Source organism: Balaenoptera musculus, chromosome 8 (assembly GCF_009873245.2).
Source record: "Balaenoptera musculus isolate JJ_BM4_2016_0621 chromosome 8, mBalMus1.pri.v3, whole genome shotgun sequence".
In the NCBI taxonomy this organism is placed as follows: domain Eukaryota; kingdom Metazoa; phylum Chordata; class Mammalia; order Artiodactyla; family Balaenopteridae; genus Balaenoptera; species Balaenoptera musculus.
The window spans coordinates 41,746,804-41,769,910 of NC_045792.1; the positions used below are offsets into that span (position 1 = coordinate 41,746,804).

At 35.5% G+C, this 23,107-nt stretch overlaps 1 pseudogene; it reads right to left on the reverse strand.

Annotated features, from left to right (window-relative positions):
* Window positions 1–13,416: 13,416 nt before the first annotated feature.
* LOC118899499 lies at window positions 13,417–16,480 on the reverse strand (annotated as a pseudogene).
* Between the last annotated feature and the right edge of the window lie 6,627 nt (window positions 16,481–23,107).

A 23,107-nucleotide genomic window follows, 5' to 3' on the forward strand; every position in this document is an offset into this window, starting at 1 on the left:
GTAGAGGGTCAGCACGCTTTAATCCATGGGAAAAATCTAGTCTATTGCCTGAATTTATAATGTTTAATTGGGACATAACCACACCCATTCACTTATGTATTATCTAAGTCTGCTTTCACACTACAATGTCAGTTGAATAGTTTAAACAGAGACCATATGGCCTGCAAACCTTAAGATATTTACTCTAAATAAACTGTCTGCTTTACACTATATATTTTCTATTATTTTAAAAAGTATACTTGACTAATGAGCTACAGATATATTTACTAAATTCCTAGTAGTTTTGTCATTTAATATATTTCTAGTAAATCCATATGATAATTTTTTATCCTAAAAGAGTGCTTCATTTCTTAAAAAGGAGTAGAATTCATTAATCACTGGATATTGCAGAATAATGTCTGTTCTGTTCAAATGTGGATTCTGCTTCCTCTAGAGTCCTATGATTATCTCTCAGTGACCCCAAAGTGATAGAAAGTGATAGAAAGGATCTCATATTACCTCAATTGCCTCTCCTAATAACAGTAGTTCTGCATAGTCTCATCTAAAATATAACTATTAACAACGAGAATTAAAATTTCCTGAACACATCAATGTGAGACAGTGTTTTGAGCATGCTACTTTTAATAGCTCTTTTAATTTTCTAGAGGCTCTGCCTCTGCCACCACAGAAATGGGCAGCACATGACCCAAGGAAGGTCAGTGAGAGGCCCTTTGCAGAGATTAACATGAGACCTGGAATAGGGTCTCTTTCGGTCTGATATAGTAAAATTTAGGCACCAGGTAATACTGGACCTATGGTGGGGGACTGTCCTAGTCAGTTCAAGTTGCTACGACAATGCTATAGACTGGATGGCTTAAACAACAAACACGTATTTCTCCTAGTTCTGGAGTGTGGGAAGACCAAGATCAAAGTACCAGTCGATTTGGTTCCTGGTGAAAACTCTCTTACATGTGGCTACTTTCTTCCTGGATTCTCTCATGATGGAGAGAGAGAATGCAAGTTCTCTGGTCTCGTTTTATAAGAACACCAATCTGATCATAAGAATTCCACCTTCATGACCTCATCTAAACCTAATTACCTCCCAAAGGCCCAACCTCCTAATATCACATTAGAGTTAAGGTTAGGGTTTCAATACATGAATTTGAGTGGGGAGGAGCACAAACTTTCAGTCCATAGCAGGGATCTTTCCTATCAGAGCCTGAGAGAGGAAGAACCAACACAAAGGAAACAGACTACAAACAAAAAGAGACAGAGCTGGTCCTACACACCTGATTTTAGCATGGTTTGATCCAGCACATCTGAACTGGCCTGTCTTATATTGTACAGTGAGAAACTGATTCCTTTAGCTCCAAGCTTTTTTATGTCTTTGAAAATAAAATATTTCTGGGAGAAGTAAAATATTAAGGCTTGAGGAAAAAGGAATTTCTTATCATTTTTTCCTGATTGAAGATTTGACCACTGAGAAGGAAAAGGGTATTAAAAGGCACCAAGCAAGAATAATGTATAGGAGAAGGTGGAACTTGAAAGATTAATTTCAAAGTTTTTCCTCAGTCCTAGGAACTAAAAACTGAACCAATAATTGGTGCTTATAGGTAGGATTAGCAGTACACATAGGGCACAGATGGTCATCTATATGATGAATTTAAAAAGTGATAGAAAGGACCCTTACCTCAAATGCCTTTCCTATTACCAGCAGCTCTGCATTGTACTGTAGTCTAAAGCCAAACCTCTCGGTTTTCCACCCACATTTTAATATGGGCCCAAATTCTATTTGATCTTTTCACCTCCTGATACTTCCTTCCTTACAGTAAATTCCTAGATGCTGAATTCCTTGAGGGAGAAGATCTCCTCCTGTTTTATATCCTTTTATATTCAGCACCTAGTTCATCGTAATACATCCATGAAATGCTTAAAAATTGTTTTTTGGTATTTGTTTTTTCATCAAGATTATGTTTTGAAAGAAACTTTTAATTGCTTAACCTGAAAGACAATTAGTTGCAATCATTCAAACTTGATGTGATGCTGATAAAAGAGATGTTTGGTGATATGGGACCAGTTTTGCAAGGTTTACTGAAAAGATTATAGAGTTTAGAATCAGACAGATCTATACTCACTACCTGGGAAAACTGGGATGTGTTGAATTTCTCTGGACCTCAATTTCTTATGTGACTCATAGGAATACCATATACAGAAGTGTGTATATTAGTTAATATAATACTAAGCCTCAGTTTTTTACCTGTTTAAAGTAGGTGATATAATGTAAGTACCAGGTTATTTTGAAGTTTAAGTGAAATCTTATGTAAGGCACCAACACAGTGTCTTGTACATGGTGGTTACTCAATGAATTTTCTTTATCTCCTTTTCTCTCAAAGGGCATCACAAAGTATTCAGTTTTCTCAAATTCCATTCAAATGTCCCCAAATTTGAAAAACACCTAGGCTTAATCAGAATTAGTCTTCAGTGGCCCTACCACCTCTCTCAGATATTCCTCATGCTAACTCATCTTTCACAGGGTTTAGCAGTTTATAAAGTAGGCTTGCTTTTATCATCTTAGGTAGTAGATTCTGTTATTGTCCACATTTTACAGAGAAGAGAAATGAACTGTTCTCTAATGTGAATATGATCTGATGCTTATATTGACTTTGAAGTTGTAGCAATTATCTTCCTTGTCAGCTGAATACCTTTTAAGGTTCTTGGTAAATAAATACTTTTTTCAGGTCTGATACTTCTGACACTTTTAAAGAATGGGAACTTGCCTAATTGATTTGTAAATTAAAATTTCCCCTCTTTTTAAAAATTTTTCACATTTAGCAATGTTCCTAGCATAATCCCTCGCCTCCAGAACTAGACATTTCTTCTGCTTTTATGTGGTTTGCATTTTTTAAAAACAAGGTATGCTTTTGCAGTACACTGAGACCTCTGGCTCAGACAACAAGACTTTTTCTTTAAGCATATGGAAGAAATTAAATAAAAAACATGTCAAAAAACTCTCTTTACGTGAGAAACTTGAGATTCACACATTTTTCATAAATTCTAAACCATGCTTTTGTCATTTGTTTTTTACTATTTCTCCATAAGCCTTTTCATCCAGTCCATTAATCATTATTTTTAAAAATCTTCTCTGAATTTCCAATGAGTTTGACTTTATCTTTTGATAATGAGGTGTCCAGAACCCAGTTTATGTATCAAGAATTCCAGTTATCCAATAAAAACAATTTATCACTTAACCCACTGTTTTAATCCATGCTATGATGATATAAACAAAATAGTTTTAATGATAGACTTTAAAATAGTTAAGTTTTATCTTACTTCACTTCTGGAGAAAAATGAATCATAGAGGTTCGCAATAAGGTCTATGATAGAGGTTTTGAGAGCTCCTTATATTCTAAAACAAAGCTTGAAATATATTTGGATTTACCTTATGGTCATGACCCTAACATTCTTGATAATGAGTTTCATTTTGTATTAAAATATTCCAAATGTATTCTCTGCCAACACCTTATCTCTGAAATACCTGAGGTTTCTTCCGTTGTTGATCCATTCATCCTCTTTAAAGCCCCAAGGAACCCCAAGCCTTCCAGGATCATTGTATCTTCAACTTCTAAGGCCACCACCCTTCACTTTTTACCTCTACTTTCTACCTCAATGCTCTCATTCCTATACCTTCAGAGCCTCAGGTCTTTTCTCCTTCTACCTCAACATCTTTCTTTTAATAATGACATTTACTGACTGCTTAATGTTTGCCAAAGATTGTGTTAAGTTCTTTGCTTGCATTATTTATTTTAATTTAACAATAACCCTATGAGCTGGATCGTATTATTCTCCTCTTACAAGTTGAGGAAACTGGGACTCGCAAATATTGAGTTGTAACCACCGTCAGGTTCCGTCAGAAAACAAATCACACCAGTTATTTTTAAAGAGATCATCCAATATGAGGAATTGTTACTTAGGCATAAAAAATTATTAGGTACGTAACTGAGCATTAAAAGGGAACACTGAGGTGTCAAGGAAGTAGCACCGGCAGGAGGAGGAGCTGAAAGTCGTTTTTCTGTAAGTGACCACTGCTTGGCAAGGGCTGGTATCTGTGAGCTTGAGAAAGGGTTGGAGGAGCTGGCACCCAAGCCTCTGAGGACAGGTTCCAGCTAGCGTGTGCTGATGGCTCTGAATGTTGGAAAAACTTTGAACCAAATTCCACTGCTTCTAAACAAACTGCTGCTGCCACAGTGAAGAAGCAGCTTTGCTGGCGAGGCAGATAAAAACAGGAAACCCAGCCACAACGAAACAGGAAGGAAACTGGGTGAGGAGTATCCCTGATGTCTCCTCCAGCTGATTGCTTTTATTCTCCAATCAGCATCCTATTGGTAGAGGCTTTTAGGAAGCCAGATGACAAAAGTATGGTTTGCAAAATCCCAGCCTCAGCATCACAAAGTAGAGTATAGAAGAGTGAATTTTAATATGAGAAACAACAGCTTACTTATAAGCAGGTGGTTCACCTGCTTACCTCTTCAGAAACTAAAACACCCTTCAACCCATTGTTTTTTAATTTTTATTTGATATTGGAGTATAGTTGATTAACAGTGTTGTGTTAGTTTCAGGTGTACAGCAAAGTGATTCAGTTATACATATACATGTATCTATTCTTTTTCAAATTATTTTCCCATTTAGGTCATTACAGAATACTGAGCAGAGTTCCCTGCCTCTATACAGTAGGTCCTTGTTGGTTATCTATTTTAGATATAGCAGTGTGTACATGTCAATCCCAAACTCCCAATCTATCCCACCCTCCCACCCGTCCCCCCTGGTAACCTTTAGTTAGTTCTCTAGGTCTGTGAGTTTGTTTCTGTTTTGTAAATAAGTTCATTTGTATCGTTGTTTCTAGATTCCACATATTTAAATTTCTACAAATCAACAATAGCAACTTTAGATTCCAAGCAACATGATGCAACAATTTTTTGTTCACAACCTCTTTTCAAAGTGCAAGCAGTAATTGTATTTATCTCTGGAAAACAGTCACACTATTTATCTTAGGGCTCTGTTATTTTGCTTCCAATTCAGCCATCATCCCATTGTTACATTTCTTGTGCTGTGAAATTAGTTCCTTGGTCAGAAATAATTTTATAAAGAATATCTTGGCAATGAATGTGGCATTCCATAAATCCACGGATACAATACTGGCAGAAGCTTCACGGGCAAGTCCATATTCAAAATGCATGTCTACTCCAGTGAGGAGATGAGAAAACAAGTACCATACATCCCAGTCATTGTGGTTACCATAACCACTTTCTGCTCATTTTCTTTTCTCTCCCCTGACAGCTTTCCCACAACCAAGCTATAGTTTGATACTCAGAACCAACCCCAGAGTAATACTCCCTGCCAACCCCCTTCCCTATTGAGAGTTATTGTAAATTTTTAAATTAATTTGATTTCATTATATTTTCAAATTTTAATAATGAAAATATTTTATCTTCATACTAATAAAAAATATAAATTCTATTTTTAAATTATTGTAAATTGATGTTATCAGCCCTTATATTATGTATCACAGGTAACGACTATCATCACCAAGAACAGCAACTTTGGTTATATATTGAATGAAAAAGAGCCCAGAAAGTATCTAAGTACAGACCAAATTCATTATTTTATACTGTGCAATCATCAATTGAAAACCAAAATTTTTTTATCATTTATTGTATGCCAATCATGGAGTAAGTGTTTAGGGTTCAAAGTGCTTTCTGGGGGCTCAGTCTATGGCAGAAGTCAGGCAAACTGATTAAAATGTTATGAGATAAGTTATGAGTACATTATTATGAGTGCATTATGAGATACATTATAAGTATTCTTAGAGAGATATTAACAAAGAGATATGTAAGGTGGAACATGGATCCTGACCTTGAATCTCTCATGGATGTATAACAATTTCCTGAATGCGTTACTAAACAAAACAGGTTGAACAATGCTTGAAAAGCCAATAAAACATTATTCAGTGCACTTACTGAAAATTCATTCTTACCTCTCTCATATAACATTTTTCTTGCTTTCTTGTACCATCAAGCGACCACCAAAACCACTCTTCTTCATAATATTTCATCTAGGATATGTACAAGTGAATCCCTATTTTGAGCCTAAGACTGTGTTATTGATGGTGAAGAACACATAAATGTATGAGAAAAAGGTTACAGTCTCAAAATTTGCATCTGGGGATAAAAGGAAAATATATCTGCCTGGCTGGAAAAGAAACAAGAAAGAAAGAAAAAAACTGAAGAATCTAAGCTAATGTAGAATTATGCAGAGCAAACTGCAATTTTACCACAACATTATAAAATTTGAATTAATTCCTCATCTGAGCTTAAGTTCACGTTTCCATTTCCCTACGGAAATACAGTAATCTTAATTTTCGGTGTTCATTTTGAGTACTGGATGTAAAACATACATATGATGTTAGTATTCAAAAACAATTTGATTGATGCTTCCAATTGCTAGGTATTTTATCATATTTAAAGAGAACAAACGTATGGGCACCAAGGCGGGAAAGTGGGGGGAGGTGGTGGGATGAATTGGGAGATTGGGATTGACATATATACACTAATATGTATAAGATAGGTAACTAATAAGAACCTGCTGTATAAAAAATAAATAAATAAAATGAAATTTTAAAAAAGAAAAGAAAAACAACAAAAAAAGATTTCTAGAGGTCTTCTTTCATTGTTTAAGAACTTTTAAAAATCATTTAATGATTTACTAATTAATATCCTTTTTATGTTGGTCTCTATAGCATCCTAATATTTCAAAATGCTATCACCTGGCTTAATAAAAATTAGTAGTGTTTATCAGTGATCTATCACATTTTTAAAGTATTTATTTGCACCATGATTTTTTCTTATTGAGATTCAAATATTTGGGTAAGTAGATAAATATTTTCTGTACTTTTTATTCTCCTCATCAGTCTTCTCTTAATTCTTTTGAAGAGATATGAAATACAACATTGAAACATTGTTTATTCCCTAACACAGTGGTAGAAAGCCAATACCTAATCTGCAATGTACTAGTATACAGGTTTTGGCAGGGTTGTTAATTTATCTAATCCTAGTTTCTTCATCCATAAAATGGTAAGAGTAATGGATATTTTGTAACTTACTGAATTATATGAGTAATACATGCAAAGTGCTTTGCATCCTGTCTGGCAAATAGTAATTACCACCCAGTACATGTCAGTTTCTTAATTTATGATGATGATGATGATGAGTATTTTTGGTTGATTTCTCTATTATGAGTACTTTGTTGATAGTTTAGAGTAAAACATGTCACGCCATGCTCAAATACCTAGGGCTTAAAATAAAGCAGGAAGAATAAATGATTTATCAAGTATAGTAAAAATGAAGTAGCATGAACATGGAATTAAGCATCACACTGCCTTTGTTTCTGCTGGGTAAGTAGCAATCTTGTGCCCTCTTCTAGGTTAGAATTACTGCCAACAAAATTATAGTTGGCAGAGAGCTGCAGCTGCATTCATTCACATCAAAGGGAAGATGCCAAGTGTCAATGAAAGAAATAGACCTACAGTAGATTACAATCCAAGACTTTTCTTTCTAGTTTTCTTTAAATCCCATTCCTGCCTATCTTCCATTTCTTTTAACTTGGCAATGTTCCTTTCTTTGGTGTATGTGTGTATATATATATATATACACACACACACACACACACACACACACATATATATAATAAATTCTTTACTTTATATTAATCTTCCAAATTAAAGTTTTCCTACTTCATAAATGGTACCACTGTGAGGAGAGAAAAGTATCTATTTTAACTCACTGAAATAGAGTAGTAATTGGTTACTACAGAAGCCTCCCTTGAGTAATTTTAACTCTTAAGTAACTGCCACAAGCATTCATATTATAAAGTTACTTTAAGGGAGATGTCATCAGCAGGACTAGGAAAATATGCATTGCATTATGTTATACAAAATGTTCATTTATTTTGAAAAGTCTTTAAGGGTTTTTAATTGTAAGAAAGCTTTTTTCTTAATCGTGTCTCCTAAGGGCACCTTGCATAATGCTGGGCACATAAAGTGGCCTCAATAAAAACACATTAATTGACTTCGCTGATTTCTAAGTAGGCAGTTTCTTTCATTTGTCTATGGAGTTTATTCTAAATAAATATTTCACCTTTTATGTTTCTTAGACTCATCAGTGTAAGAAAAAGGTATATTTTGTAATAAAAGTATGGCACAGAACATCTAAATTAATACTTGAAATCAGGCGAGCAAATGGCTCCAAATCTGCCCCTCTATTTCTTCAACTCTCCTTGGGTTTTCTTGACTTTAGTACCATTATTATCCACCAATCTGACCTCAAAGGCATTGCTACTCCCCGTTTGCTAATCTGAACCTAGAATGTGATAACAAAAAACATTTTAGTTTATCTCATTTAGCACAATTGAGACTGGTTGTCATTATTTTTTTAATTCAGTAGAATACTAAGGAATAACCAAAGAAAAATAAATTCAAAAACATGTTAGTAATGGACACAATTGTGCTCACAGACTGTGGAATTTGTTTAAAATTTTAAATTATTTATCTTGTGTTTGAAATACCATTCCACGTTCTTGTACATCCCTTTTATGGATAAGGATATTTTAACATCTTGTTTATAAAGCATCCATCTGTGTCTTTTTATAGCACAAACCAAGAAATTCATACATTCTTATCTAAATAAGAACCACCCAGGGGCTTCCCCGGTGGCGCAGTGGTTGAGAATCTGCCTGCCAATGCAGGGGACACGGGTTCAAGCCCTGGTGTGGGAGGATCTCACATGCCGCGGAGCAACTGGGCCCGTGAGCCACAATTACTGAGCCTGCGAGTCTGGAGCCTGTGCTCCGTGACAAGAGAGGCCACGATAGTGAGAGGCCCGCGCACCGCAATGAAGAGTGGCCCCCGTTTGCCACAACTAGAGAAAGCCCTCACACAGAAACGAAGACCCAACGCAGCTAAAAATAAATAAATAAGTTTTAAAAAAAAAAAGTTCTTTTAAAAAAAATAAATAAATAAATAAGAACCACCCAACCATTCTAGAATCCAGTTCCAGAAACATTTATTTTCCCCTGGTGATTGTCCCCTGCAAAGACATTTTGCTTTAGGTATTTCCACATGCTTTTTCTGTAAGAGCATGGATACACTTTTAGGGAACAATCATACAATCCTATATTCACATAATAAGTATAGAACGTATAAAAAGAAATGCACACACACATATATATACACACACACACACAGTAATAGAAGGATCAGTCTGTCTCTAGTAATCTGGTAATATACCATTTTGAAATGAATGACCACTCCTTGGTGATACACTTCCCCTCCTTGCTTCAGTCATCTGCTAAGTCTGTGCTATTCATTCCTTGAAGATTCTAACACCAATCTCTCTCTCCCTCCATTATTAATCCTACATTGTTCACTGAAAAATCTACAGTTTATCTTGTTCACCATCCTCCATAGTCACACTCTAAACAATTGTTTTCAAAATGCATATTGTGACCTTTGGTGAGTCACAGAATCAATTGAACACATCACTATTGACATTTTTAAAAAAATGAATGTAATAGAATAGAAAATATGATTTTTTAATGTATTAAGGGTTAATATTGTTTTGTGAAACTTTTTAATTCATGTGTATGTGTGTATGTTTAGGAAGTGTGTCTCAATGTAAAATGTTGAGGGTTCTAAAGACTAAGTGCAATTTCAAGTCAAGATCTTTGGAAACTCTATATTTCTTATTTTCTATCACCAAAATTTTTTGAAAACTGTTATTTTAAAATTTGATGTTACCAATAATTATACTGCTTTTAAAATATTAATGTATGGAATCCTACTTTCTAAACACAATATCCTATTACTTCAAGTAACCCAATTTATACCAACAGAATCTTTATTTTCCCAAATTTTAAACATCCATTACTTCATATGTCCTCACATAAATTTTCCCCAAAATTTATTTTACTTATCTTTTTTCTTACTTATCTTTGATTCAGTTATCCATTGATATAATCACTTATTTGTACATATCTTCCACTATATTGACACATTCCCTCTCTTGTGTCTACTTACTCACAAAGCTCCAATTTTGGGTAAATCTAACAGTCCATACAGTCTTTGCTGCCTTCAAACAGCTTAAGGTGCCTAAGGAAAACATGAAACACAATGAATGACCAGTCTCACTTCAAATGTATGGCTGCAAGCACCAGGTAGGACTCCAATATATTCCTCTGGTCAATCCACTCTTCCACTCACTTGGGTACATGTTTCATACCTACTGCTTTTTTCTCCAGCCTCTCCTAACGCTTTCTTACACTCAAGTTTCTTATTTCCAGAGACAACAGAATTTCACATTTCATTAGAAATTAGGTGCAACAAGAATATAATTTCAAATTGCTTCAACCACAACATGTGTAAATCTACTTGTATTTGTATACATATAATCTTTCTTCTTTTCATGGATGAAAGTCTATGCTCCTTTCCATGGTCAGTCCTCCACTAAAGAACTAAATTCCAGAACCGCTAGTCAACATAAGGACTTTGCTTTCATGATCTATCCCCTCTTCTCATAAAAGGCAATTATCTAGTGAATGCCATCTCCTTTCCACCATTTTATTTAAAAAATACTTCAATAAAAAGAATTACTCTATGACCTCACACTACAAAGCCTTTTCTTGTCAAAAGAATATTGGCACCAATAATCTCTGTGGCACCAAATCTAATAGTCACTAACAGGCTTACCTAATTCAAATTTTCTGTGACATTTGGCAGTATCATTTATTTTGACATTTTCTTCACTTGGCATCTGAGACATACTCTCTTGATTTCCCTTTTATCTAATGGGTCACTTCTTTTAAAATATTTATTCATTAATTCTCCTCTTGAATTAGGAGCTGAGGCTCCTAACTATTAAAATGTCCCAAAAATAAGTCCTTATACCTCTCCTCAATCACCTACTGGTGATTTAATCCAGTTATATGCCATATACAACATCATCTATCTGATGATTCCTAGAATTTTACCTCCAGCCCTGACGTTTCCATTGACTCAATACTCTACCTGACTATTCCAGTTGGAAATGTATCAAGCATTAGAAGCTTAACATGTATGAAACTGAAGTTTTGATGTCTCATTCAAAAACTCCTTCTCTAGCCAGTGTTCTTTTCCTCAGTAAAAGTCACAGGCACTCACCAACATACTCAGGGAGAAAACTTTCTTAGTCACTGGTTGACATGAAAGGAGCAGCAGAAAGTTTGAGTTTGCCTGATGGCTCAAGTACCCAGCTGAGGTCTAACAAGGCAACACTTTGCTTTCTTATTTCAGTTATCATACTGTAAACAAATGTCCTTTCTGCGATCTACTTAGTGCCATGTTTTCTGCTTTTTTGTGTTTTGTGTTAGTGATTTCACTGTTTAAAATGGCCCAAGCATAGCACTGCAATGCTGTCTAGTGTTCCTAAGCGCAAGAAGGATGTAACGTGCCTTATGAAGAGGATATGTGTCTTAGGTAAACTTCATTCAGGCATGAGTTATACTGGTGTTGGCTGTGAGTTCAATGTTAATGAACCAACAACATATATTAAATAACGTGTCTTTAAACAGAAATACACATATTACAAGGTCATGTATTGATTAGTTGACGAAAATGTGACCAGAGGCTCACAGGAACCTAACCCTGTATTTCCTTTAAGTGAAATGATTCAGTATTCTCTAATTCAATGTTTCTGGAGATTTTATAGAATAAGACTAGAGAGAATAATAAGAACTTCAACAGTATTATAAAAATTAAATAAACTTTTAAAAAGCAGTAAGTAAAAATCAAAAGAAAAGTTAAACAAATGAACCCAACTTGTGTTCATTTGGTAGTATAGCTACACACAACAGAAATATTCCATATAACTTTTAAATTCAATTATTTGACAGTATATTCCTTAAGGACAATGGGAGAGGCAAAATTAAACTACTTTTGCTAATTCTATCTTTTGGGGTAGTATTTATGCTCTTACTCTAAGCCTACTGTGTGTGTGTGTGTACAAACGTGTACACACGCACACACATATGCTGTGGAAAATATCAAATAATTATATTGATAACATTAAAAATCAAGTTTTTAGGGTGGTTAAAAGGAGATAAAGTAAAAAATCAATGACTTTAAGTGAAACCTCTGTAGTCTTGACTTTGAAATAAAAATATTAGTAGGACTCATGTTGTATTTTTATCTTTTAAAGATTTATACATTTTTTGGTTCTGTTCACTGAAAACACTTAGAAATAATAAACAATCCAATGGTAATAACATCTCCAGATTCTAGATTGTGCTTTTTAAATATTATTTCCAATTAAACGGAATTAGAACTCTGTGGAAAAATTTCTAATTCCACATCTCCAGTAGGAATTATACCTGATAAGCCTGGATTTGTTCTGTCATGCCGGAAAAAATGGAAGCCATCCAAGTTTTGTGTGAAAACGTATTTAAATCCCTAAGTTCATAATAATTCAAACAAACAAACAAATAAACCTTATTGATCACCTTCAGAGGACACTTCGGAATCAGTAAAAGGAAAGATTTAAACTTTTATCTCTGCCTCTGTATAACCAAAAGTTGCTGAGAGGAAGGTTCTTTTTATAAAAGTATTCTAGCCAAAAATGAAGGACAAATCTGAATTTTCAGATTAATGGATCTGGTAGATATAATTAATGACTAATAATATTACAAAAAGATAGACCAAGACATCAGTTATCACCTAATGGTGATGTCACACCTTCTGTGAAATAGTCTAGCAAAAACAAGCAAAAAACTCAATCTGTATCTATCAATTTACAGGATATGTAAAAACTGATCTTCAATCAGAAAAAGGGAAAGAAAGATTGAAAGAGAGAAAGAAAGACAAAGAAATAGAATATTACAAGCTTAGATCAAAAGAGGCTTAACAGGCATATCAATAAATTGCAATGTGTATATTTTCCTGGATCCTTATTGAAATAAACATACTATAAAAACAAATTATAAATTATTCAGACAAATGTGAACACAACCATACTTTGATGATTTTATTGTTAATTTAGTGGTATTATGCAAGTTTAGTGGCATTGATAAATGTATGGTCCTGTGGTTAGAAATTTAAGGAGTCCTTATATTTTAGAAATATATATTGAAGTACTTACATATGGATAATGCAATATCTGGAGTTTGCGTGAAAGTAATTCATAGAGAGTGTGTTGAACAAGCTTGGCGTTGCACTCAAGTTGTAGATGTTGGCTGGTGAGTAAAACCAATCCACTGCAGTGTTTTTCAACATCCGCATCATGCCTTTAGAAGTTCAAAAACAAGACATAAAATATCAGTTTTTGGTTTTTTCTTTCGATAAAGACATTTATTACCGAGCTATAAATTAGAGGTGGGTGGAGGGGCGGGCGGGCGCGGTGGGAGGCGCCAAGTGGTCACGTTTTGGGCGGCTGCTCTCGCTCTGTCTTCCTGGGCCTGGATTCTGAGTTGCTCCTCAAAGCGCTCCTTTGCTCGAACCACCTTTGACAAGCAGGTAGAAGGAGGCGCCCACGGATTTATCACTCACCTTGGCTAGGTGTTCGTAGTTCTGCAGAGGAGGGGAGACGGTGAGGGTCCCTGGGTTACAGAAGCGGGGGAAGCTTCTGGGTCTCCTCAGGGCTCAGCTTGAAGACGTTGAGAATCTGCTGCGTCTCCTGGAGGCTGAGGCCGGAGAGGTTGGAGGCGGCTGCAGACTGGTGTCTGGCACGTCCCCGGGCGTCAGCTGCTGCCTGGCTGGCTGCAAACTCCTGTCGCAGGGCCCGGGCAAAGGCCCTGCCCACCACCTGCACGCCTATCACAATGATCTGGGCCAGGTACTTGGCCACGGCAGCCGTTCTGCTTCGGGAGCACAGGCTCCGGCTTCCTGGCCCCGCGGGCCCCGGCTCCAGGGCCGCCGGCGGGGCAAAGGTCAAGGGAAGCTGCGAAGAGCGCGTGCGCTGGGCATGCGCGTTGTTTCAAAAAAGTCAGTTTCATTTTTGGTACTTTTCTCCCCAAACAATCGTATAATCTGTTGGATAATTGTTGTCCACTTTACTTTCAAAATTATCCGAAATCTCTCCTTTTCTACCAAACTTTATCACTGCTACCAGACTAAACTTCCATCATCTCTCGCCTGGGCTGCTTGTACGGCCAGTACTTCCTGGACCAAGGTTCGAACCCTTGTCCCCTGTATTGCCAGGTGGAGTCTTAAAAACTGCGCCACTAGGGCAGCTCATCCCACTTTCTTTCTTGCCATTCTTTTCACACCCTTCACTTCAACTACGTTCTGATTCTCAAACATCTGCAGCACGCTACAATCTCTAGGCTTTGCACCTTCTTTTTCTCCTCTCTGGAATACTCTTCACCTCACTGTTTGTATGATTTGCCTCCCTGTGTCATTCAGTTCTCAGTTCAAATGTCACCTTCTCAAAGGTGACTTCTTAGCTACCTGATCTAAAATATTACTACTTGGGGACTTCCCTGGTGGCGCAGTGGTTGGGAATCCGCCTGTGAGTGCAGCGGACGCAGATTCGAGTCCTGTGTTGAGAAGATCCCACATCATGCAGAGTAACTAGGCCTGCGTGCCACAACTGCTGGGGCCCACGCACCTGGAGCCCATGCTGTGCAGCGGGAGAGGCCACTGCAGTGAGAAACCCTCGTACAGCAACGAAGAGCCAATGCAGCCAAAAATAATTTTTTTAAAAAAATTTTAAATAATACCACCTTGCAAACTCTAACCACTTAATGTATTTATTTTTTTTGTATCACATATTGTCATATGTTTTTTTGTGATCAGGATCTTTGTTTTGTTTATCACTGCCTCCTGGCATCTAGACTGTCATCTGACACATAGGGAATGCTCAACAAATATTCGTTGAATACGTGAATGAGTGGATGATTTTCAGCTGATCAATAGCCCATTAATAAGAACTTGCTTAAGTCCGTATTGTATATCCAGCAGAATATTTGATATTTTTAAAAAAATCATCTCATTTAATCTACATATAAACTCTGTGAAGTAGGCACTACAATCATCTACTTTTATAAATAAAAATACTGAGACCCATGGAGTTTAAAGACACATTCACATAGTTTTTAAAAAAATAGTGCAGCACACATTCAAAACTATGTCTGTGTAATTCCAAAGCATTTTCTCTTTTTGCTATATCATTCTACCACATAAAAAGCACATCAGCTAGGTGCAGACCTTCTGAAATAAATATATCAGCCTTCTGTTATTACAAAACTAACACCAAGCTTTACGATCAAAAGGAACAAGTGGGTCTGGCTTTACCCCATTAGATATTTGTCTGTTTATTCACCACTATTGAAGTATTCTTTTAAAGCTGGTCTCTTTGGGGGCTGTAAATCTCGGTTTGATATGTCCTTTCTGTAAACCACAAAAGAAACCAGAATTTACCTGATCCAAAATAATGAAAGTGCAGAGAAATCAATAATAGGAAAAGAATAGCTACCCTCAGATTATGTTTTCCAGCAACAAAGAGGAAAAAGACATGGCTCACTAAGATGTCGCTATTTTGTACCAACCTGATATTATTTGAATTTGTTCTCTATGTAAAATTGGCCTATTTCAGCATTAACTTGCTGTAAAGATGTAGCCAAGGTTCACATATGCTTATCTTTGATGTTATAAGATCTATGGGAGCAAGACACAGAAATTTGGAGTCCTGGGTTCTAGTCCTAGATAGACCTTTTTGTACTTTCTGAGGAATGGTGTTACAAAGCCTATTTAGCTATAGAGTATTATGAGAATACAATTAAATAAAGGGCCAAGGTGAAGTTCAGAGAACTATAAAGGACTGATAATGAAGCAGAGTTGGAAAGGGGGAGGAAAGCCTAATATTTAATTAGTAATTTTATGCTTTGACATGTTTTGTATAATTTAGTCTTCACAATAATCCTTCCAAATAGTCATGCTTAGCCCTACACTATATGCGAGGAACAATGAAAAGTGGTTGATTTCATCATACGACTGGGATTTTCATTTCTCCAAAATTGTTTATTCATTACAGATAATCTGTGTATAATGGTGGATGAAACTTTATATTATGCAATTGTTAGGATTAAAGAACAATACTATTGCTTTCGCTTTCATTCTAAAGATTATGTTTTGATACAACTTGAGTCCTCCTATATGAGGATACTAAGACAGAATGAGTTGCACTGCACGTGACTGATGGGAGGAAATGCCTGTGAAAGACAAGTGGCAGATGGAGCAGGTTTAGTGTGTGCGAAGTCTACATAAAACAATCCAAGCCTGACACTTGTGAAAGGAAAAAGGAAGGAGGATTGATTGGATAAGAAGAGCCTCCAACTTCAGTGCAGCTCTGGGAAAGTCTCAGCCAGACCCCTGGGAAATCCCAGAGCAGAAATGGACTTACACTAGTACCTTCACCGTGTTCATTTTTTCAGAAGGAGTGGGGAGATTGGGGGGGAACAGGGGGCCTCAGTGTGAATACTGTTGAGGTCCAAAGGTACAGTAGTTGGAGAGGGCCAGCCAACTATGTTCCTTATAGCAAGTTCTCTTTAAGGGAATCTCAGTGGTGTACCTCCAGGGCCACCAGAGGTCTCAATAGACATATTAATATCCAAGCTCTAAAAGTAATTATGACACCTATTATAGAGTTTTATCTTCAGTTTATTGTTCTCCGCACTCTACATTATTTTGTTCATAGTCATGACTTTAAATATGATGAAGAGGTAAGCCAGACCTCAGAGGCAGGTCTAGGTTACAAGTTTGGCAAGAATGAGCAATCAGTCTAGGTTTAAAATTGCTTTCACTTTGTTTTGCTATTTAATCAGCATACAAAGAGTACAAAGAATGTATACAAGACAAAGGAATCAAAAAAGTGGACAGATTCCTCATTTTCACTATTCCCAGATCCAGAGTATTGATGAAGTTCAATGGTTTTAGCCGCTAACATGGCCAGAGGAGACCAAAACTGTGAGCTTGCTGCCATTGAGTCATTAGGCTAGGGTAAGGGTCTTGTTAACACACATATAAAGAAACTCTTACTCTTCAATATACATATACTCCTACCCCTATTACTTACTACTTGATTAGGCTTACAGAATGTCTAGCCCTGGCCTATCAAAGATTGTGACACCTACATTTGTTTTTCTAGGTCTCTCTTAAAAGTACAGACTTCTAAACTATCTATCTACAAGATATATTTCCATATCCAGGCTTTTCACATTAAACTGAACTCATCCTCTTTCCCCACAATTTTTTCTTCCTGTATTATCAGTCTTAGTGGCACCATTATCCATGCAGTCAGGCAAGATGTGTACATTAATTTTAGGTTTTTCTAAAATGGGGTAACTCTAGCAGTATATCAAGCAGAGAGTATCATGAATCAAGCAGGCATTTGATTCTTTTCTCTTTATATTCTTGTGGTCTGCGTGGAGAACTGCATGTTGCATGATAATAGTTATATGGGTGAATGTCCAGTATTTAAAAAAATATCCACAGATATTATACCTCAAATTAATTAACACTGTCTTACACCGTGAATTTTACTACTTTGCCACTAGTGTTTGGAGCTCAGACATGCCTTGCTTCATGCTTATTATCTGTAAGGGAGGCACTACTTAACACATATGTAGGTGATAGGACAGAATCAAGGCACAAAAAAAGACACAAATTTCTCAATAAGATTGAATAATAAACTAAAACAAACAAGATGGCATTTATGCGATAAATGTAACATTGTTTGCCGAGGTACAAAAGCAATATCTTACATGGGGGGAGAGCATGGCATTCATGCAGCATGACACCAACGTTATCATTATCACCTTCTCTATCATCATATTTCTTGAATGACTTCTATGTGCCTGGCCCTGTGTTATGTAACTTACATCAGTTATCTTATGTACTCTTCCACAACCCTCTATGGTAGGTTTATCGTCATGTATTTTTTACAGATTAAGAAATGGAGGCAAAGGGATGAACAGTAACTTGCCAAAGTTTACACTGCTAATAAGAGTTGGAGCTAAGATTAAATGCACTTGGTTTTGCTCAGGGCCTGAAATCCTGATAGACAATTGCATTTTAGTTATGTTATAGCTGCCCCAAAACAAATGAGATCATAGGCTACATTATAGAAGTAAATGAATTGATGAGGACACAACTTTCGAGAAGTTAGGTAACTTGTCCAAACGGTGAGCCAGGTTACATGTAGTAGAGGCAGAGTTGACACTAGGATCCACCACAGTTCTAATCATTCTAATTATGCTGCCTCAAATGCGATGCCATGTCCAATTTTACTAACATCTATTCAGTGTCTTTTCCATATTATAAGATTCTCGAATTAATCAGAGACTCTAGAGGAATAGTTTACAGGATTTATGTATAATTAATATGCCAGCACAGGTAAATTTAATCTACCCTAGAGTATGTACTTTCTAAAGTGTGCTTCAGGCTTACTGGAGATCTTTCCTCTGCAGAGTTGGACAGAAGTTTGAGTAGTATCCCCTCAGAGTCCCTGCCCAGTGGAAAGAGCTATAGGGAACAGTTCATTATCAGAGGATTGATTCTCATAAGCACAGGTTAGTGCTGTTATAACAAAAATGCGTAATTCAGAACATCTAAACAAATTTTACTTTTTTATTTTGGTGGGAAAAAATAATGAGCAATGATATTAATAATATTTGAGAGTACTTGACAGTTCTATTTGAAAAACAGAATATCTTTAATTTAAATAATACATGTACACATTATGCAATATGTTTGTTACTATTTTTCTTAACAGTAAGATCTTATTTTAAAATGCAAATTTGTATTCTTAACTATTGCTTTATTCTGCTTAGTAAGATAGTGCATACTTAATATATATATCAAATGGAATTAGATTATTAGAGGCTTCAGTGAAATTATCCAGAAGAGAAGGTTTTTGGAGGAAGTCAAGGTAACAGCATCTTGCATAGCAGCACCAAACCTAGATATACTAAGTTACATGCTAAGGATATCTGCATAGTCACAGATAGGATGCTTAGAATGCTACAGAAAATAAAATTTTCTCTACCAAAACTTTCATTATCAAGAAATAAAATAAAAGATGCTGCTTATAAATACAAATAATAAATAAAAGACATAAGTGGTATATTCCATAGTGAGTGCAATAAAGATAAATGAGAAAACATTTACCTGTTAAGAGATTGTTCAAGGCCAAGAGATCTGGAGAGAAAACTTATGACAGACACAAAAAACCTTCCAGAACTTGAGTTAAGAAAGGAAATGTTTCATCATGATAGAAAAACTTATGTATTAACAATGACTTGGTAATCAAGTAAGTCTCTGCCAAAAAGTCATAATAATACGAGTTTTAAAAACAAGATGAAAATTTATTAAAAAGTTTCCAAATGATACTAAGTATAGAATCTAAAGTCAGAGGGAAGAGTGAAGAAAATGCAAATTCTTATGCTCACTACCATTTTCTATTGTGTTTTTTGAATTTGGTGTAAAGAGAAAGATGGGTGGATGGCCTTTGGGTGTAAAGACTGTTAATACACCATGTCAGAAAAATAAGTGGAAATAACACTGGGATTTTAATTCAATGGATTGGTTTTCAATTCTTGCACCCCCAGTTAGTAGTTTGAGAATAAGTATTTGTTCATTTGTAAAACTGGAATAGTATATTCCTTATAGTGCTGTTGTAGGGAGTTGAATTAGATAATATATATATCTAGTATATAACAATCATATTAAAAATATTAGAATATGAAAGCTTTCGTGAAGCTACAGGATGCCTAAGGAAAACATGCTAATATAATACCTCTAAAGATCAAGCAGCATTACAGGAGTTGTATTTATTAACTTTTTTTTAATTTACATGCAATAAAATTCACTTTTTTGGGACATATGACAATTATATGTTTAACTTTCAAACTGTTTTCTAAAGTATCTGTAGCATTTGTATTCTTTCAGAAAATCAATGTGACAGATTTTCAATTGTCTGTCATCCATATAGCCTTGTCAGTATTTTTTTATAGTAGTCATTTGAATAAATCTGTAATGATTTCATTGTGGTATTAATTTGAATTTCCCTAATGACTAAAGATGTTGAACATGTTTTCATGTGATTATTTTAAAGCCAGATATTTTCTTTAATGAAGTGTCTATTAACATATTTTCCCCATTTTTACTGTTCTTTCTTCATATTAATTTTTGTGTTTTTTTTATGTTCTCAATACAAGACTTCTGTCAAATTTGTAATTTATAAATATCTTCTGCTACTCTGTATCTTTCCTTCTCAATTTCTTCATGATGTCCTTCAGAGAGAAAATTTTTTAAATTTTGATTGATAGAGCTCAATTTATCTTTTTTGTTTGTTTCTATGGTTCATGCTTTTGATTTTGTATCTAAGATCTATTTGCTTGACTCAGGATCATGAGGATTATTTCCTACACTTTCATCAGTGTTTTACAATTTACATTTAGGTCTATGGACCAATTTGAGTTAATTTTTGTATATAATATGTTATTACAGGTTCTCTTTTTATATGGATGTCCAATTGTTCCAGCATCATTTGTTGAAAATACTGTCCATTCTACATTGAATTGTCTTTGCCCATTTGTCAAAAATCAGTTGATCACATCTGAAGGTCAATTTCAGAAATCTGTATTTTGTTTGATTGGTATGTGTGTCTGTCCTTTTGCCAATGCCACGCTGTCTAGATTACTGTAGCTTTATAACATGTTAATGTCAGGTAGTGTGGGTTCTCCCATTTGATTCTGATTAATTTTTTTTGAATATTCAAGTTCCTAGAGCTTTTCACATAAATTTTGGAATCAGCTTATCTATATCTACTAGGAATCCTGCTATGATTTTATTTGGGATTGAATTAAATCCACAGATCCATTTGGGGAGAATTGATATCACATCTTTCAATCTGTTAACAGAATATCACTACTCTCCATTTATTTAGGTTTTCTTTGATTTCTGTCATCAGTGTTTTGTAGTTTTCAGCATATAAATTTTGCACATATTTTGTTAGATTAATACCTAAATATTTCATTCAGATGGGGAGGATATTGTAATATGTATATTTTTCTATTTTTGGTTTCTAATTGTTCATTCCCAATGTATGGTTGATTTTTTTTATTGAGGTATAGTTGATTTACAGTATTATATGTTTTGGGTACACAACATAGTCATTAACAATTTGTGATGATGGTACTCCATTCATAATTATTTTGAAATGTTGACTATATTCTCGGTGCATAACATATCCTTTTAGCTTTTTTATTTTATACATAGTAGCTTGTACTTCTTAATTCCCTACCCCTATTTTCCCCATGCCTCCTTTCTTTTCCTCACTGGTAACCACTAGTTTGTTCTTTATATCTGTGAGTCTATTTATTTTTTGTTATATTCACTAGTTTGTTTTATTTTTGAAGTACCTCATATAAGTGATAACATACAGTATTTGTCTTTTTCTATCTTATTATGCTTATTTCACTAAGCATAATACCTTCCAAGTCCATCTATGTTGTTGCAAGAGGCAACATTTTATTCTGTTTTATTTATTTATTTATTCTTGGCTGCGTTCAGTCTTCATTTGCTGCATGTGGCTTTCTCTAGTTGTGGCGAGTGGGGGGCTACTCTTTGTTGCAGTGCACGGGCTTCTCATTGCAGTGGCTTTTCTTGTTGCAGAGCATGGGGTCTAGGTGCGTGGGCTTCAGTAGTTGTGGCACATGGGCTCAGTAGTTGTGGCTCATGGGTTCTAGAGTGCAGGCTCAGTAGTTGTGGCACACGGGCTTAGTTGCTCCATGACACGTGAGATCCTCCCAAACCAGGGCTCAAACCCATGTCCCCTGCTTTGGCAGGCAGATTCTTAACCACTGCACCACCAGGGAAGTCCTCATTCTGTTTTATGGATGAGTAGTATCCCACTATGTATATGTGTGTGTATATACTACATCTTCTTTATCTGCTCATCTGTTGATGGACACTTAGGCTGCTTCCATATCTTGGCAATTGTAAATGATGTTGCTATGAACACTGGGGTACACGTATCTTTTTGAATTAGTGTTTTTGTTTCTTTCGGATATATACCCAGGAGTGAAATCGCTGGATCATATGGTAGTTCTATTTTCAGGGTTTTCTTTGAGGAATTTCCATACTGTTCTCCACAATGGCTGCATCAATTTACATTCCCACCAACAGTATATGAGGGTCCCCTTTTCTCCACAGCCTCACCAGCATTTGCTATTTATGGCCTTTTTGATGATAGCCATTCTAACAAGTGTGAGGTGATATCTTCCTGTGGTTTTGGTGTACATTTCTCCAATGATTAGTGGTGCTGAGCACTTTTCATGTGCCTATTGGCTATCTGTATGTCTTCTTTGGAAAATCTGTCTATTCTGGTCTTCTACCCATTTTTTAATCAGGTTGTTTGGGGTTTTTGATATTGAGTTGTATGAACTATTTATATATTATAGATATTAACTACTTATCGGTCATATCATTTGCAAATTTTGTCTCCCATTCATTAGGTTGTCTTTTCATTTTCTCAATGGTTTCTTTTGCTGTGTAAAAGTTTTTAAGTTTAATTAGGTCCTATCTGTTTGTTTTCGCTTTTGCCTTAGGAGACAGATCCAAAAAAATATTTCTAATATTTATGTCAAAGAGTATTCTGCCTGTTTTCTTCTAGGAGTTTTATGGTTACCAGTCTTACATTTATGTATGTAATCCATTTTGAGTTTATGTTTGTAGATGGTATGAGAAAATGTTCTAATTTCATTCTTTTTCATTTAGCTGTCCAAGTTTCCCAGCACCATTTATTGAAAAGAATGTCTTTTCTCCATTGTGTGTTCTCATCTCCTTTGTAATCGATTAATTGAGCATAATTGTGTGGGTTTATTTCTTGACCCTCTCTTCTGTTCCATTGATCTATGTGTCTGTTTTTGTGCCAGTACCATACTGTTTTGATTACTGTAGCTTTGTACGATAGTCTGAAATCTGGGACCATGATACCTCTAGCTCTGTTTTTCTTTTTCCAGATTATTTTGACTATTCAGGGTCTTTTGT